This window comes from Giraffa tippelskirchi, chromosome 7 (assembly GCF_054371585.1).
Source record: "Giraffa tippelskirchi isolate mGirTip1 chromosome 7, T2T-mGirTip1v1.2.pri, whole genome shotgun sequence".
NCBI classification, from domain to species: domain Eukaryota; kingdom Metazoa; phylum Chordata; class Mammalia; order Artiodactyla; family Giraffidae; genus Giraffa; species Giraffa tippelskirchi.
In genome coordinates this window covers 51,445,649-51,461,669 of record NC_137281.1, presented here as the reverse complement: position 1 = coordinate 51,461,669, position 16,021 = coordinate 51,445,649, and the positions used below count along the sequence as shown (strand labels likewise).

The window sequence follows — 16,021 nt, the reverse complement described above, 5'->3', positions numbered from 1 at the left end:
CGAGAACTTTCAGTGTTAAGATTGGTCACTTAAAACAAGGGTCTTCAAATATTTTCATTTAAACACGTAAGGGAAAGTGAAAGTCATTCAGTTGTGTCTGACTCTTTGTGACCCTGTGGACTCTAGAGTCCATGGAATTCTCCAGGCCAGAATACTTGAGTGGGTAGCCTTTCCCTTCTCCAGGGGATCTTCCCAACCCAGGGATCAAACCCAGGTCTCCTGCATTGTAGGTGGATTCTTTACCAGCTGAGCCACAGGGGAAGTCCATAAGCTTCAAACTAGAACAGTGATAGAATGGGAGACAGTCACCAGCAATTTGCAAAATTATGATTCTGGTCCTCTTCCCAGCCAACTCAACTTCTGACCTTCTTCTTTCTGAGCATCTTTCCTGTTCACTGCTTAACTGTATGTTATCTTGAGCACGTGTTGTTACATACAAAGCCAGATGTGTACCAACTAGCATCACCATGACAGAGAAGAGAAAGAAAAGTTTACGGCCAGGTATGGCTTTGTGGGCCTGTGACTTGTGTGGTTGCTTAGTGCCCTCTGCTCAGAAGGAAACCCTGTGCTTGGAGGTCAATTTCACCATCTTGAAATTCTTTTGTTTATAATTTATTTATTTTTAATTGAAGGATAATTGCTTTACAATATTGTGGCTTTTTGTTTTCTTTTTTACCAAACACCCATATGAATCAGCCATAGGTATACATATGTCCTCTCCTTCTTGAACCTCCCTCCCTCCTCCCACCCCATCCCACCCCTCTAGGTTGTCACAGAGCCCAGGTTTGAGTTCCCTGGGTCAAACAGTAGATTCTCGCTGGCTATCTATTTTACATATTCACCATCTTGAAATTCTTAATAGATTTTTTTTTTCTTTGTGTTTTGTAAATGAGGTCCGATGGGACACCAGAGCAGGTCTGGGGCATGGAGCCTCCTTTCTCTGGCCACCCCACTTCCCATAGCTTCCTCATTCATCTCCCTGAGCGGGGTTCTTGGCTCCCTGCTCCCTGACCCTGCCCAGGGCCCGCTGCACTGCACTGCCACCGGCGAGCTCCAGGGCAAGGGTGTCTGTCGGGTGTCTGTCTACTTGCAGAAGCGAAAGGCAGAGCTCCAGGCAGCTGAGAGGGTTTATATTCACCCCATGAATATCTTTGCCTGGGGGAGCGTGACATTAAATAGCAAAGAAAAAACACTATGACAGGTTCAGAGAGAGATGGTGGAAAAAAGGAAAAAAATGTTTGCCTGTTTTTTGAGCAAGAGACTCCACATTTTTGTTTTACACCTGAAGTCCTACAAGAATTACATGACTGTCCCTACTCACAGCCTTTTGTTTATCACCGTGAGGGTGGGTGAGTGGGTGAGAAATGTGGGTCTCCCCACATGTGATATAGAAAATCATTCTTCTGTCTAAAGGCCCAAAAACCTGGACCCTGCAGGCCAGCACTGCTCTCAACTGGCATAGCCTGTTGATTTTATCTGTCTCCTGGAAACATACTGGCTAAAGCACCCTCAAATAATGACCATGTCTAAACAGCTATTCCTCTAAAAACTGCTGCCAGATTTGGTGAAAACAAGATGATGACTGAAATTTACAGAATGTTCCCCGGAACAGCAGCATGGGAAACAAGTTGTTATTTACAGTATAAACTAACAAGGCAGGCCACGACAATCCATACTCATGCCTCCTCTCCGCCAAATCTCTTCTCATTATGTAAATAGGATGGCCCGAGGTGGTGTGAGAACAATGAATAGAATAATAGCTGGAAATGTAATGGAGCTAATAGTGGATTTCTCCGGACTGTCAACTTCTGTTCAAAGATCCTGGCCGTGAAGGACAGAGAGCAGTGTGCAGTATTCCTGCTTTGGTGTGCAGGAGGGATCCTGCACGCTCCTTTTCCTCTCTCGCCCCCCTCCATCCCCCACCACAGCCCATGTGTCTAGAACAATCTCCTCTGCAATCCCTCACTTCCTAAACGACTTAGCCCAGAATCTTGTTTTGAATAGATCTTTGCACATTTCATGATTGGTTGATGCAAGTCTAAACTGATGGAAGCCCTAACTCTAAAACATGTGATGTGACTTTTCCTTTTGAAAATGTCCAATTCTCAGTCACTGATCACTTGTTTGAAAATAGCAAACACCTACTCAAACAAGCTTAAGAAAAACAGGGAATTACTGAGAGGACAGAAGTTCAGGAAGTTCAGCCGGACCTTCCAAAGGACCAGAACTACAAGGCAGAATATTGGGTCTTGGAGACCCCAGAGTCCTGATTTGTAACATGTGCCTGTTCCTGTGGTAACTACCTCCAGCATGGCTGATTTCAAGCTACCAACATGACATCACTTAATGGGAAGTGGAGAAGAGATGCATAGTTACACCCCATTTTAGTATTTCTATCATACCCAGGGATTGAACCCAGGTCTCCTACATTGCATGCTGATTCTTTACCAGCTGAGGCACCAGGGAAGCTCAAGAATACTAGAGTGAGTAGCCTATCCCTTCTCCAATGAATATTCCCAACCCACGAATCAAACCGAGGTCTCCTAAATTGCAGGTGGATTCTTTACCAGCTGAGCTACAAGGCAATCCCTTAGATAAAATAGATCAGCAATTTGTTGTTGTTCAGTTGTCAAGTCATGGCCAAGTCATGTCTGACTCTCTGTAACCCCATGGACTGCAGCATGCCAGGCCTCCCCGTCCCTCACCATCTCCCAGAGTTTGCCCAAGTTTATGTCCATTGCATCAGTGATGCCATCCAACCATTTCATCTGCTGTTACCCTCTTCTCCTTCTGCGTTCAGTCTTTCCCAGCATCAGGATCTTTTCCAATGAGTTGTTTTTCACATCAGGTGGCTAAAGTATTGGAGCTTCAGCATCAGTCCTTCCAGTGAATATTCAGGGTTGATTTCCTTTAGGATGGACTGGTTTGATCTCCTTGCTGTCCAGGGAACTCTCCAGCACCACAAGAGTCGTTTCCAGCACCACAGTTCAAAAGTATCAATTCTTCAGTGCTCTATTTTCTTTATGATCCAACTCTCACATCCGTACATGACTACTGGAAAGACCATAGCTTTGACTATACAGACCTTTGTCCGCAAAGTGAAGTATAGACATAAGTAATCATAAGAGCAGAGATAATAATAAAATATAGTAAAGTAATTAAGAAACGATATATTTTGTGTATTTGTTGGCTTTGCTCTCAAGATAATTTGTTTAACCATAGCGCATATAATTAAATTTTTAATAACATCTATGGTTAATATCTGGGTTCACAAAAGTCCTGAAAATTTAATAGTCAACTCTTGGTAACAGTACATTTTGACTCCCACATAGAGCAGGCTTTGTGAGAAGAAGATAAAATGCAGAAGGGGCTGTGTGTGTTGAAGGAAATGACTAGCAGAAGGAGCAAATGGTTAGTCTCTCGAGTTCAGTCTCTTCACAGATAATTTATTTTGGCATAATTCAGAGTCAATATATAACTCTATGTAAAAAAAGAAAATTGGGATCTGTTCTTGTCTGTGTTTTTCTCTGACCTCTGAACATCTCTTGTCTGGTTCTTCTTCCTACCCCCTATCTGGAGGCTTTATACCCTGTCTTTGGACATCATTTATCCTCTCTGTGTTGACAGCACTTAAGTCTAAGAAATTGGTGTTATTCTTCTGCTGAGCTTCAGGTCTGTATATTTAAATTAACTATTTCCTAGACACTGCCACATGGATGTCCTACCATCACCTTGAACTCAAGGCATCTAAAACAATTGTGTGTCTCCCTCTAAAAGCATACTCCTAATCAAGTGGCTATGTTCTATAATGTGAGGCACAACCTTTGAGTCTAGTGCCAACTTGTATCCCTAATTTGACTTTGTTACCTTGGACAGAAATGGCAGGAACCTAACAGAAGCAGAAGATATTAAGAAGAGGTGGCAAGAATACACAGAAGAACTGTACAAAAAAGATCTTCACAACCCAGATAATCATGATGGTGTGATCATTCACCTAGAACCAGACATCCTGGAATGAGAAGTCAAATGGGCCTTAGGAAGCATCACTACAAACAAAGCTAGTGGAAGTGACGAAATTCCAGTTGAGCTATTTCAAATCCTAAAAGATGATGCTGTGAAAGTGCTGCACTCAATATGCCAGCACATTTGGAAAACTCATCAGTGACCACAGGACTGGAAAAGGTCAGTTTTCACTCCAATCCCAAAGAAAGGCAATGCCAAAGAATGCTCAAACTACTGCACGATTGCACTCATCTCACACGTTAGTAAAGTAATGCTCAAAATTCTCCAAGCCAGGCTTCAGCAATACGTGAACCGTGAACTTCCAGATGTTCAAGCTGAATTTAGAAAAGGCAGAGGAACCAGAGATCAAATTGCCAACATCTGATGGATCATTGAAAAAGCAAGAGAGTTCCATAAAAACATCTATTTCTGCTTTATTGACTATGCCAAAGGCTTTGACTGTGTGGATGACAATAAACTGTGGAAAATTCTGAAAGAGATGGGAATACCAGACCACCTGACCTGCCTCTTGAGAAATCTGTATGCAGGTCAGGAAGCAACAGTTAGAACTGGACATAGAACAACAGACTGGTTCCAAATAGGAAAAGGAGTATGTCAAGGCTATATTGTCACCCTGCTTATTTAACTTATATGCGGAATACATCATGAGAAACCCTGGGCTGGAGGAAGCACAAGCTGGAATCAAGATTGCCGGGAAAAATATCAATAACCTCAGATATGCAGATGACACCACCCTTATGGAAGAAAATGAAGAAGAACTATAGAGCCTTTTGATGAAAGTGAAAGAGGAGAGTGAAAAAGTTGGCTTAAAGTTGGCTTCAGAAAACTAAGATCATGGCATCTGGTCCCATTACTTCATGGCAAATAGATGGGGAAACAGTGGCTGACTTTATTTTTCTGGGCTCCAAAATCACTGCAGATGGTGATTGCAGCCATGAAATTAAAAGACGCTTACTCCTTGGAAGGAAAGTTATGACCAACCTAGACAGCATATTAAAAAGCAGTGACATTATTTTTTCAACAAAGGTCTGTCTAGTCAAGGCTATGGTTTTTACAGTGGTCATGTATGGATGTGAGAGTTGGACTATAAAGAAAGCTGAGTGCCGAAGAATTGATGCTTTTGAACTGTGGTGTTGGAGAAGACTCTTGAGAGTCCCTTGGACTGCAGGGAGATCCAACCAGTTCAGCCTAAAGGAGATCAGTCCTGGGTGTTCATTGGAAGGACTGATGCTGAAGCTGAAACTCCAATACTTTGGCCACCTGATGCGAAGAGCTGACTCATTTGAAAAGACCCTGATGCTGGGAAAGATTGAGGGCAGGAGGAGAAGGGGATGACAGAGGATGTGATGGTTGGATGGCATCACCAACTCAACGGACATGGATTTGGGTGGACTCTGGGAGTTGGTGATGGACAGGGAGGCCTGGTGTGCTGCGGTTCATGGGGTGGCAAAGAGTCGGACACGACTGAGTGACTGAACTGAACTGAACTGAACTGAAACTTGGACAAGTCATTGATCTTTCCTGATCTCAGTTTTACAATCAGATAAATGGGACTGACTTTGAGTAATGGTCTTTATGTCATCCTCCAGGAGACCTTGATTTTGTGGGTCTACCTCAGAAGTGGTCCAAGCAACAAGAAAAGAAAGACTCTGGTGGAGTCCTCTGCACCCCACCCTGCCTTCAGCCAGAAACACTTCTCTTCCATTCTTTTCATAAGTTAAAATTCCATGAAATATTTCTTCTATGAAGCCATTATCCAGGAAACTTTGTTAATCCCTAAATTAGATGATCCCTTAGGTCCCTTATAGGTCTAAGCATTCCATGATTCTTCAGTTAGTGCTTATGTTTCTGTTGGCTTCAGAACTACTGGAATGACAGCTCAAGATTGCAGGACTGTCTGTTGCCCTGTGTAGTTCATTGCATAGGGTTAAGGGTGGGAAACTCCTCAACTTTGAATGTCGTCTATAGTCACTCTAAGACCTGACACTTGATTCTCATTCAGGGTTCTACAAAACCCTTTTATGTCTATTTCTGCCCCAGGGACCTAACATATAAATTTTAACATGATATGCTTCTCCTTGCCTCTCATTCCCAAATACAAATGGACCCTCATTGATAATCATCACTGAATAATGAACAGATGATGGCTGAATGAGTGACTGAATGTATACTACCAAGGAAAATTACTGTTTCAAATTCATTTCCGGGCCTGAACTTTAGGAGAGTCAATATTTGTTGCATATTAAATAAGCCAGTTGTTGAATCAACCTTTCTTTCCAGCTTCCCATTTTCTGAAAAAGAGGTAAGTTCCTTGTGAGAATTGTATGGGGTTCCTGAGAATTGCCATGAAAAGCACATTTTGCTTTCTCTAATGCTAAGCATTATCAGGCAGAGACAAGGCTTTTGCGCAAAGGTAGACAGTCAGCCATTCTCTCTCTCTTCAGGGCTGTTGGATCAATATTTGTTATCATTTGATTTATTTATTCATTTATTTAAATTTCTAAGCAGCTCTGCCTTTTGTTGTGATGATGATACGGCAAAATGCAAAACAGCTTCTGACAAACCTTTGCTGTCTAGACTCTTGATAATGATCTCTAAAAGCTGACTCATTTCATTTGCATCCTTTTATTAATAACAACCCCCCCCAAACCTCTACTAGTGCTTGTCACAGTCAGTGGGTACTTCATAAGCCAAGAGTGCATAGGAGGGTATTTTTGGTTCATTATTGGGTTTCTGTAATTGAAATGACATTTTGTGAGAGCACTCCTGTATTTTAAGGGGAAACTCAAACCAATGCAGAGGCTTCCAAGTCCTCATTACTATAACATGAAAAAGAAATTTGTTAGAAGTATATGTGTGTATATGTGTGTGTGTATACACATACACTCACACACTTACACAGGCGTGCACATACGTTGGCATGGATAGACCTAATAAAATGTAGGCAGTGTTCTGTTGTTTCCAAATACAGTTGGTCCTATTGGAACCCAACAGACAATTAACCATGGCCTGCAGCCCTCCTCCAACTTTCCCCCTTTCTCTGATGCTTGAGGCTTACCCACAGGCCTCCAGGGATGTGGCCTGTGCATTCAGCCCCAAATGAAGGCTCATGGGGGCAGAGCATTTACAAGCCTTCTCTTCTGACCCTCTAGTTAGATGGTGGTGATTGCATGGAGAGAAAACCAGGGAATAACAAAGGAAACCGCTTAAGCAAGTTGTGTTCGGGAAGATTAGAAAAGGGAGTGCACAGAAGGATTAATTTGAAGTCTCTGAGGAAGTAATTGTGTTCAAATAATAGTTTTTCTTGTAGCCACATTTTCTCAGGTTGGTCATTTCTGATGGAGCCTCCAATTTTCTAAAATCGTTTAAAACTTAGATTCTGGCTTTCTTCCTTCACTTTTCCTTATTTCTGTTTTCTCATTTGGGTGCAGCATTCATCTATTCATTTATTCATGTATTCCGTCAACTGAAGTTTACTGATGATTAAGATGAATAAAACCCCTGATTTCCAAGATGTGGAGACAAAACCAACCCAAACTGCAAACCAAAGCAATTTGGGAAATTTGCTTTGGAAATTTGCTTGCAAATGGAAATCCACTGTGGCATGGCTGACCTTTAGGTGATGTGGGTATTCCATGGCCTTATTGGATGTTTAGTCATTTGTTCAGATTAAATGCCTTGTTAAATATTTTGCATGCCAAAATTGTGGTAAGAGTTATGGTAGGGACATGAGTACAGTGAATAAAATATGGAGCTAGTCATTAAAATTATAGTAGGTCTCAGAGATGAGCAGGAAGACTTTACAGTTGGGTTGCTTCTGCTTGGGCAGAAACCAAGTCTCAGAGCCTTCGAAGTGGCGGAAGTTGCGTGAATACAGGCTGGAGGCAGTACAGCAAGTGTTATTTTCAAATTTAAACAGGTCCATGAACTTAGTTTAAAATGTTCAATGTTTAACCTCTATCGAGGAAAGGTTTTTGATGAGGTGGCTTATAAAAGTTGCATACTTTTCATATGTTACTAGGGTAGCTTGGCCAAGAACCTATTGATTAGATGTGGACGTATTGTCTGCCAGTTAGACATAGCTAAAATTTAGGGAAAGAAGAGAAGGCACCGTGTTCCCAAATGGACAAGTGAAAACTGATATCCTCCTGATAGGAAGAGAACTGATGTTTCATGGTAATCTCTAGTAATAACATTAATAGCCACCGTTGTTGATCACTTACCACAAACCGAGCACCCTGTGAAGTCCTCCCCATGTTCTGTCTCCCTTAACCTGCGTGGAAACAGAGATGATTAAGCCATAGTTTAGTGGTTCCTTGCCCCAGTCACTTAGCCTCCTCTAGCCTCAGTTTCCCCTTCTGCAAATGGAGATCACAGGAGACTATGGGGAACATTAAACAAGACAGTGCTTGCTATGTGCTTAGTATGGTGTCAAGCAGTGAGTAAATAGGTCGGTGAATATTAAAGTATTGGCTAGTATCAGCACAGCTCTCCTCCTTTTACAGATGAGGAAACAGGCTCAAGAAGACCATTCTAGATATGACCAGTAGCTGAGGGAAGAACTCCCAGAAAATCATGCTCTTGTGAGCACATATTAGAACAGAGAATCATCTGGTGCTCAGAGTGACGGCCAAAGCAACTCTTGGCTTTGTGTGACCATCGCCTTGCCATTACTACTTGATCTCATTTGATTCTCATAAGCTTCATGGGAGCAGAGATTTTGGTATTTTCCACTGCTGTATCCCCCTTGTAGTAGTTACTAGAGCATTCTCCATTCGAGGACTGACCTTCAATTCTCCTCCTTTTTTCCCTGGCAAACTTCTTTGCATCCATCAGGAATCACTAAGCATCAACACTCTCCTCTCCACCAGCCTTGCCAACTCTGTGGGACTCAGTCATTTTGTCTTCAATTCCCACACAAACTCCGAGTTCATATAGTGGTAAAGTCATTTTCATGATGTATTGTCATATTTTCACTTCCTTGTCTTTTGTCCCGCTTGCTCAGACTCCTTTAAAATTGAGACTACTTTTTACCCCTTTCCATGCCCCTGACTCCTTGCTTAGGGTTGACTAACAGTAGGCTTTTGCAGACACTTGAATAAATAACCATAACTACCTTCATTTATATCTGAAAAGTTTTCTTAATATTTGAAATTCTCACCAAAACCCCCAAACCCAAAGACTTTCACCATTCACTCAAAGGTTTTCAAAGAATGTTTACCTATGTAGCTCTCACATGCCTGGAAGGAAGCCTTGGAGCAAAAGCAAGACTGTAGCTCTGAAAGAATTATGTCAACATTTAATTGCAAGAGATAGTTAGGCTGCCAAGAGGGCTTCCAGAGCAACTTAGCTTTTGGTTTAAAGTTCAGTTTCTGAGTAATTGATCAGGTGGAAGCAATTTGACTATCATAGCTTGGATATGCGGCTTTATAATACTCTAGCATCTTAACATGTCCCTGTCAATCCGTCTTGGGACTGGAAATCTCTCTGGCAGGTGTGTGAATTTCAAGGCAATGGCTTTAACTTTGAGGATGTTTGGAGATGGTCCACATCTTTGTTGATGATCCTCCAGTCTGACAGAGGCAAGAAAGACTGGACCTATGATCAAAGCAATGGTCTAGCTGGTGTGGATTTGAGGAATGTTTTTCTTGTACCAAATGAGTGAAGACCTGAGCAAATCTGGGGAGTTGATGAATACTTTCCTGGCAAATGTTTTTATTTGTTTTTTTAATTGAAGTATAGTTGATTTCTCCTATACAGCAAAGTAATTCATTTGTACATATTTATACATTATTTACATCTTTTTTATGTTCATTTCTATTATGATTGATCCCATGATATTGAATATATTCTATATTATACAGTAGGACTTTCTGGTTTATCCATTCTATATGTAATAGTTTACATCAACTAACCCCAAACTCTCAGTCCGTTCCTCATCCACTCTCCCTCCCCTTTGGCAACCATAAGACTGTTTTCTAGGTATATGAGTCTGTTTCTGTTTTTTGTAGGTAGGTTCATTTGTCCCATATTTTAGATTCCATATATAAGTGATATCATATAGTATCTGTCTTTCTCTTTCTGGCTTACTTTACTTAGTATGATAATCTCCAGTTACACCCATGTTGCTGCAAATGGCACTCTTTCATTCTTGTTTATGGCTGAATCATATCCCAGTGTGTGTGTGTGTGTGTGTGTTTGTGTGTGTGTGTGTGTATACTCTTTGCAACCCCAGGGACTATAGACCACCAGGCTTCTCTGTCCATGGGATTTCCCAGCAAGAATACTGTAGTGAGTTGCCATTTCCTTCTCCAGGGGATCTTCCTAACCCAGGGATTAAATCTGCATCTCTTGCATTGCAGGCAGATTCTTTACCACTGAGCCACCAGGGAATGCAGATATATATTTATATGCTAAGCAGATGCATGGAAGGAGAGCAGCCCAATCCTGGCCTTAAGACTCTATAGATATGATGGGATTGGCAGTTAACTTTGGTCCTCTGCTCAGTCAGCTCTCTAAAGAGGAACTGTTGCATTCTTATCATCTGCTGGGAGGTGGGAAGACACATTGGATTTGGGAGATAACCACATCACAATCATTTGGTATTTTGTTAGTTACATCCAGCAGAAGGTTCACCATTGTTTCTTTTATGACCTTGTAACAATATGAACTAAGTAAAATATATTTTTATTAATATTTCATTATCATTAAACCGCTATTTGATGATTCGTGTTTTGGACTCTATTTGCAAAAATATGTCAGGTTTTATTTACAGTATTTATTATTTTATTGTATGCTAAGAACCATACTAAAGGAGGACACACATTATTTCCATGTGACTCTCCAGCAACCCTATGGGATGAATACTCCTATTCATGTCTCTGATGAGGCCAATGAGGCACAGAGATTTCTGGGTGCCTAGCCAAGTTCTGGTGTTCAGAACCAGCGCTGTCTGAACTCAGCTTTCATATTATTCCCACCTAGATGTCTGCTCCTTGATAAATTATTTGAGGTCTGTTGCTTTCATAACATGGTACTGTCATGTAAATATACTGAATAAGCTAAAAGGTAACAGTGAACTAGGAGTTAGTATGATTTAGGCATGATTAAACACCATGCAGAGGAACCAAAGATCAAATTGCCAACATCTGTCAGATCATAGAAAAAGCAAGAGAATTTTAGAAAAACATCTACCTCTGCTTAATTGACTGTGCCAAAGCCTTTGACTGTGGATCAAAACAAACAAAAATTCTTAAAGGGATGGGAATGCTAGACCACCTTACCTGCCTCCTGAGAAATCTGTATGCAGGTCAAGAAGCAGCAGTTAGAAATGAATATGGAACAACAGACTGGTTCCAAATTGAGAAAGGAGTACAACAAGGCTATATATTCAGTTCAGTTCAGTCACTCAGTTGTGTCCACCTCTTTGTGACCCCATGAACCACAGCACGCCAGGCCTCCCTGTCCATCACCAACTCCCAGAGTCCACCCAAACCCATGTCCATTGAGTTGGTGATGCCATCAAACCATCTCATCCTCTGTTGTCCCCTTCTCCTCCTGCCCTCAATCTTTCCCAGCAACAGGGTCTTTTCAGATGAGCCAGCTCTTCGCATCAGGTGGCCAAAGTGGTGGAGTTTCAGCTTCAATATCAGTCCTTCCAATGAACACCTAGGACTGATCTCCTTTAGGATGGACTGGTTGGCTCTCCTTGCAGTCCAAGGGACTCTCAAGAGTCTTCCCCAACTCCACAGTTCAAAAGCATCAATTCTTTGGCACTCAGCTTTCTTTATAGTCCAACTCTCACATCCATATGTGACCACTGGAAAAACCATAGCCTTGACTAGATGGACCTTTGTTGACAAAGTGATGTCTCTGCTTTTTAATATGCTGACTATGTTGGTCATAACTTTCCTTCCAAGGAGTAAGCGTCTTTTAATTTCATGGCTGCAATCACCATCTGCAGTGATTTTGAAGCCCCCCCAAAATACAGTCAGCCACTGTTTCCACTGTTTCCCCATCTGTTTGCCATGAAGTGATGGGACTGGATGCCATGATCTTAGTTTTCTGAATGTTGAGCTTTAAGCCAACTTTTTCACTCTCCTTTTTCACTTTCATCAAGAGGCCCTTTAGTTCTTCTTCACTTTCTGCCATAAGGGTTGTTATCATCCTGCTTATTTGACTTATATATGAACATGATGAGTACTTCATTCAAAAGGTTAGGCTTAATGAAACACAAGCTGGAAACAAGATTGCTGGAGAAATATCAATAAACTCAGATATGCAGATGACACCACCCTTATGGCAGAAAGCGAAGAGGAGCTAAAGAGCCTCTTGATGAAAGTGAAAGAGGAGAGTGAAAAAGTTGGCTTAAAACTCAACATTAAAAAAGTGAAGATTATGGCATCCTGTTCCATCACTTCATGGCAAATAGATAGGGAAATATCAGCAGATTTTATTTTTCGAGGCTCCAAAATCACTGCAGATGGTGACTGCAGCCATGAAATCAAAAGACACTTGCTCCTTGGAAGAAAAGCTATGACCAACCTAGAAAGCATATTAAAAAGCAGAGACATTGCTTTGTGGACAAAGGTCCATCTAGTCAAAGCTATGGTTTTTCCAGTAGTCATGTATGGATGTGAAAGTTGGACCATATAGAAAGCTGAGTGCCAAAGAATTGATGCTTTTGAACTGCAGTATTGGAAGACTCTTGAGAATCCCTTGGACTGCAAGGAGATCAAACCAGTCAATCCTAAAGGAAATCAGTCCTGAATATTCATTGGAAGGACTGATGCTGAAGCTGAAACTCCAATACTTTGGCTATCTGATGCAAAAAACTGATTTCTTAGGAAAGGCCCTGATGCTGGTAATGACTGAAGGCAGGAGAAGGGGACGACAGAGGATGAGACGGTTGGATAGCTTCACCAACTCAATGGACATGAGCTTGAGCCAGCTCCGGGAGTTGGTGATGGACAGGGAGGGCTGGCGTGCTGTAGTCCATGGGGTCACAAAGAGTCGGACACAACTGAGTGACTGAACTGATTCACTAACTGAAATGCCATGCAAACTTCTAAAACGTACTTTATTCATCACTTGCTTCATATCTCAACAGCTTCCATTTGTTTAAGTTAAGTGTTTTCCTAGTTGCATTGTCATGAACAGAATGTGATATATTTCTTGAAGGGGAAAGATGAGAATGGCTCAAAGCTGTGAAATTTGGAGTGATGCCTATAATTTTTCCTCCTACTTATCTGATTATGTATATTTATATATATATTTAAACCCTAGCAGGAAAAAATAAAAATACAAAAATTTTTGATAAGAAGAAAAATGGCTTCTGTTTACACTGAGTTCTCATGGGTCAGATATGCATTGAGGGCACAGAAGCTAAGAGACAGAGAACAATGGCAATGTGAGCACTTGAAAGGCTCCTTAAATTTTTTCATGGGGTGTGTCAAGGGCAGCTGCAAAGTGAAACCACAAGTCAGTGGCAAGAAGAGAAGCAGCTGGCAGCGGGGCTCCTCGTGGGGTGGTGTTTCCCTTCTGTCCCCATGCTGACCTGCACCTCAGACTTCACCCCGTCTCTCTGTCTTTTCCCCAAGACAAAACGAGAGAATTGAATGCAGTCATCACTAAGTTTCTCTCTCTGCTCCAAAGATATTCTTATTCTCAAGATTTCTAAGAGTTTTGTGCCACTAGAATTTATTACCTTTTCATTGTTAGCGACTTCATAAAAGAAAATTATTCAAGCTTGTATTTTTTGGCACAAAATTTACCCACGACTTTTCTAAAATATTATCTCTTAATGCACACAGTTCTCAAGCACTGAAGCTAACTGGAACTACCACAGAGTATTAATAGAAAATATATATGAGAGGATGCTATTTAATAAACCCCTAAGTCCATAATTCTAATAAGGCAAATCAACTTTAATTTTTCACTAATTAGAGGCCAGGCTCTCAGCTTTGCCTCTTTTATCTGCAGCTCCTCCTGTCTTGGGCTGCTCAGTGATGGCCATGCTCCTGGCTGGGTCATTTCTTCCATGTCTACTGATTAAAGTCTCCTGGCCAAACAGTAGTAGGTTGGACTTGAGGGAGGGATTCCCTGGAAAGCGGTGAACAAAGACTCGGGGACTAAAAGCAAAGACTGTTTATGTTGCAAAAAGGAGAGAGTTCTGTTCTCTTTGTGTCTGTTTGTAAATATCTCACTAATCAGCAGGCTCTCACTCTTGGAGAGGCCCTGAGTGGCTTGGGTGGGCATTCTCTTCATTATCCAGCCATTGTCGGAGTGATTAAAGCAGCATAATGAGTTTTTGAGGAAAAACGTTTATCTCCAGCACTCTCCTGGAGGTACATGGACTGCTCTAAAATTAAAAGAACAACGCAGGATGTTCCTGGTACAACTGTGTAGAAAATAACCAGCAGCACCTTGGCATTTGTAGATTTTATTTAAGTGCATGGACATGGGATTCCAGCAGCACTGGTCTCCTTGCTAGTCCCGGAATACACCTCAGGGCCTTTGCACGTGCAAGTCTCCCTGCTTGGGATGCACCCCCATCTGATGTCCTCATGCCTTGTTACTACTTTTAATTAGTTTTTGCTTGAATGTCACTTTTTCACAGAAGTCATTTCTCCTGTTTCTAGTCATTCTTTTCCTCTGACCATGCTTTATCTATACAGTGTTTATCATGTCATGATGTAGTAAGTATTTAAAAGTTGTTTATTTTCCATCTCCTCTGCTAGAATGCATGCTGCATAAGTGCAGGGTGTTTGCCTGTTTCAGACTCCATTTTGTCCCCAGCTCTAGGAGAGTAATAATGAGTAACTATTTGTCAAATGAATTTTGTAAGTATGTAAAGATACACATGAAGATCTGAGTGATTTTTCAACAGTTTAAGTTAAAAGACAATCTTTACCTTAAAAATACACTGTTTGCCCATGTTTGGTGTTTGATAAATATTTATTGAAAGAAATGAATGCATGAATGGAATGAATATATAAATTTAATGGATATAGTTTTCAATAGATACATAAATGTGCCCCTGTGTTTTAAAAGGAAAGAGAGAGTGGTAAGACCAAGACCATGGTTTTGGGAACCCAATAGTTGACAGAACATTCAGTTTCTAGATGTCCTAATTTAGAACCCTATGACAATGCAAAAGATGCAATTGTGTCTTACCTGTTACTTCATCTTTAAATGAGGGATAACTAGAGTCCCTTGGACTGCAAGGAGATCCAACCAGTCCATCCTAAAGGAGATCAGTCCTGGGTGTTCATTGGAAGGACTGATGTTGAAGCTGAAACTCCAATACTTTGGCCACCTCATGTGAAGAGTTGACTCATTGGAAAAGACCCTAATGCTGGGAAGGATTGGGGGCAGGGGGAAAAGGGGACGACAGAAGATGAGATGGCTGGATGGCATCACCGACTCAATGGACATGGGTTTGGGTGGACTCTGGGAGTTGGTGATGGACAGGGAGGCCTGGCGTGCTGCGATTCATGGGGTCGCAAAGAGTCGGACACGGCTGAACGTCTGAACTGACTGATTCAAGCAATAACAATAATACAAATAATATGTACTTTGCAACTTCTAATTAGGATTAGGTGAGATAATGCTTGAAAAGCAATAATCTGGGCCTGGGATCTAGGCAATAGTAACATTTCCAGGTATTGCACATATGAAAACAAAAGAATCAAATGTTTGGAATGAGGGAGCACAACCAGCCCTCCTGTATCTCTGACCTGCTGGAGAAGGTTCTGATTCTGTCTGTCTAGGTTTATCCTCTTCCCTGCTCTCCATGACAAGACTGGGAGGAAATGTGGAAGGGAAGAGCTCAAATTTACATCTAGAAATGGAACTGTAAAATGTGAGGGTGCTGGACAAGCAGATGTGAGAGTGCAGAGGGCATTTTGAAGTCCAATTTGCCTCCTTTGTGGGGCTAAATACTATAAGGTGCAATTTGCCTCCATTTATTTCTCAGATATATCTGAGGCCATAGCAT

The 16,021-nt window shown here is 41.5% G+C and overlaps 1 protein-coding gene across 5 annotated transcripts in view; it reads left to right on the top strand.

Annotated features, from left to right (window-relative positions):
• The window catches only part of CDH13 (cadherin 13), a 1,025,542-nt gene that overhangs the window by 106,750 nt on the left and 902,771 nt on the right, over positions 1-16,021 (top strand). Inside the window, exon 1 of one of the 5 annotated variants that reach the window (XM_081514134.1) lies at positions 3,874-6,325. The exons of the other annotated variants lie outside the window; for them this stretch is intronic. The gene's annotated coding sequence lies outside the window, so the exon portion shown is untranslated. Of the gene's footprint in view, positions 1-3,873; positions 6,326-16,021 lie in introns of those variants that run through there. 5 annotated transcript variants of the gene reach the window in all.